The following is a 3,183-nucleotide window of genomic DNA, read 5'->3' on the forward strand; positions in this document are numbered from 1 at the left end:
TACTTAAACGTCATAGCATAGAAGGCACATTCAGGCCCAGAAACACACAGTCAAAATTCTAGTTCCGTTCGAAACGGACGTGTAAAAAATCAGATCCCAGGAAAAAAAAAAAAAAAAATTTGTAATTTTGTGTAAGTCGTAGAATGCCGTTTTATCGAGTGTCACATCTGTGAGGCTCCGACGACAGTCTCTGTCAGTTCAGTCTTGGGTGAAGCCGCTTTCTTCGCCAAGCTCATCGAGTATCTTACAGACCACGCACTGACCCTGCACCGTCGAGGGATGTCCCAAATGCGCAGAGGACCTCGATGGATGCCTTGCGGATGACCTCCTGGAAGTCATCAAAACCGTCGAACAGCGAGTTCCTTCAAGATTAATGAAGCCTCCTCCTTTTCGACGACAAAGTCGTTCTCCATATGCAACTCATCCGAATCCCTATTGCCATCGGCCTCATCATGATTCTTGTTGACATTGTCATATTTTGTGGATGCCACCATTTGAAGCATGCGTTCGGTAATCTTCATGGAACGCGGGGGCCATATTCTCAGTCACAACGAACGACAGTCCGCCCGTTTCAGGTCTGGATCAGCTGGTCCCAGCGTTGCACTCAAACAGACTGAGAACAAACCGTAACTACTATATGAACACAATAGGCCATGACAATTATGCATTACCGATCCATCAGCACTGACAAATGTGGCACAAGTCCATCCCCAAGGCTCTCACAGACAACTTCCAGAGCAGAAGATGCGGTTCATGCAGTTGGCGATCGAGGTCAGTGTATCGATGCACTCCATACTACTCCACCGAACGCACAAACAGAACTGCAATGGTGTCTTATGGAAACATGTTCGATTCTTGACAGCTCTCACTCAGCCGGCCTTGAGTGTTCCTTCGGCAGTTGCCACCAGCAGGTAATTCCCATATCCAACTCATAAAATAGCTCCTTGAATATAAATCGATATTTGCAGCTTCTCTTGCCACAGATCTTCCATGGGTTTCATCTTCACCGCTGGCATTTACGGGGATTAGTTGAGCTCGTCCTCGTCCTTTGCCCAGGGAGTCGCTTAGCAGCCAGCAGATCCGGCGAGTGGATCCGGCGAGAGCGAGGAGGAAGCTAACAAGAAGTGGGAGCGAAGGCTGACGGATCGGTAATTTATAATTTTCATGGCCTATTGTGTTCATATAGTAGTCCCTGGTTGTTCTCAGTCGGTACAAGTGCAGCCCTGTCCGGCATCTCAACGGTGGCCATCGCATCGAAAACGAGTGCGCCGAGTCTGGCTTCGATCGCACAAGATACGATGTAGTTTTGTATGACTTTGATCCTGACCTGAAACGGGCCTGCCGATCGTTGTCTGCGAATGTGGTCACTGCGTTCCACTAGATTTTCGAACGCTTGCTTCAGACAGTTGCATCCACAGAGCATGGCAATGACAACGAGATTGATGGTGACGACGATGACGATAACGGTACAAATGAGTTGCAGGTGGAGACCGACTGTGCCTTTGAGGAGGAAAAGGCCACATAAGCCTTGAAGGAACTCGCTGTGGGTTCAAGCAAGGTAATTCCCATACCCAACTTATAAAATAGCTCTTTAAATAGAAATTTATATTTACAGCTCTTCGCACACCAGATCTTGCCAGAGTTTCACCTTCGCCGCTGGCATTTACTGGTATTTGTTGAGGTCATCCTCGTCCTTGACCAGCGAGCGGCGAGTGGATCCGGCGAGAGCGGGAAGGAAGCTAACGAGTGGTGGGAAGAAGAGGACCGTGCCTGGCTTGTCGAGCAGGAGTCTTGCCAACCCGGCAAGGAGAAGTGCACCAAGTGAGAGCGAAGGCTGTCTCGAATGCTCTCCATCTACCAAAGACCAGCATTGTGCATTGCCGCTTTCCCAGAAGTTTTCATGCACAAATATATACAAATTAACAAATTAAATATATTCCAAGTGAAACAGTAATCCCCCTTAAGTCTTGTGACAATCAGAAGTCTGACAAATGACATTTATCTCAAAGGAAGTCGTAGTACTGCACTTCTAATAATACAGAGCTCAATCATTAAGTCACTGCGGCTGGTCGCGTCACATCCACAGACCAAAGACATGCATGAAATGTTGCCAAGTCGGAGCCGGAAGAGCAATCCCCACTGCCAAGTGCAGTATCAACAGTTGAACAGCCAACACGGCTCGAGTGGAAATGGGAATCGTAATAGAAATTCGTTTAGTTGCAATCGCTCAAGGATCCTGCGATGCTGGCTGAGTGTCAGCGGCAGGCGTAATCGGAATGGCCAAACGTTGCACGCGCACAATACGCATTCTTGTGATGATTGCACAATAAATATGGCAAGAGCCCGGCCCCACGCCCCACGCCCCACGCCCCGTGCACCTGTCAGACTTCAGCGGCTGTGATTTGATTCGATTTAATAACTTCTGTCAAGCGCACACACTCGCAGCTCTTGTGGAAGTCCCATGATGTGGCGTGCAATTGACGGGACCCCATCCTGGCGCCACTCGAAGCTGCCAATATTTGCCCTGCAACAACTTATTTACGGGGGAGGCTGCCTGCCGATGCGTTGCCTTTGTCGAGCAAATAACTTCAGACCGAGACGGAGACCGAGACGGAGACGGAGATGGAGACGGAAACGGAGTACGTGGCGGAGCAAATGGCAAACGGTAATAGAAAATGTCAAAAGCCATTTCCTAGGCAGATGAACATGCGGAAAACCTGTTGATTTGACCTGAGAGAGCCTTTAACCATCGCCGAGCAATCAGTATGGGTATGGACAGCATCAAGCCTGATATGAAGGACATATCAGAAACCTTCAGGCCTCCAAAAACTCCCAAATTTCGATGATCACTCGCCTAGTCGCATGGAATTATGGAGGCACCCTGAACAGAGCAGAGCAGCCCGCAACCAAAGATTGTTCTAACGATGATAAACCAATAAGAGACCGCATATCGTACCCCCTACCGTTGCCATTACCATTACCTTGCACCATCACCGCGGAGTCCCTTCCCGGGTGCCACTTCAGAGGCTACGTGTCAGAATTGGTTGACATGTTTGCCGTTGTCTGTCCTCTGGTGACGTGAAATGTTTGCACTTCATCCTTTTGTCCGTCGGCCGTCGACAGTCGACAGTCGACAGTCGATGTTTTCGTTGATAAAAAGGCCTTTTGTATCTGGTATCTATC

General features: G+C 48.9%; 1 long non-coding RNA gene across 4 annotated transcripts; it reads left to right on the forward strand.

Moving 5' to 3' along the window:
* On the forward strand, nt 1-1,941 carry LOC117188429. 4 transcript variants are annotated; one of them, XR_004472580.1, is made up of 6 exons: nt 1-131; nt 251-626; nt 683-911; nt 969-1,148; nt 1,207-1,558; nt 1,616-1,939. It is a non-coding gene; the product is annotated as an uncharacterized LOC117188429 (long non-coding RNA). The 4 variants fall into 4 exon arrangements; XR_004472581.1 differs by lacking the exon at nt 1-131 and adding an exon at nt 174-192; XR_004472582.1 differs by lacking the exon at nt 1-131 and having other exon boundaries at nt 138-626; nt 984-1,148; nt 1,616-1,941.
* Nucleotides 1,942-3,183: the final 1,242 nt, after the last annotated feature.

The sequence above is a fragment of the Drosophila miranda genome, chromosome XL (assembly GCF_003369915.1).
Source record: "Drosophila miranda strain MSH22 chromosome XL, D.miranda_PacBio2.1, whole genome shotgun sequence".
NCBI lineage: Eukaryota > Metazoa > Arthropoda > Insecta > Diptera > Drosophilidae > Drosophila > Drosophila miranda.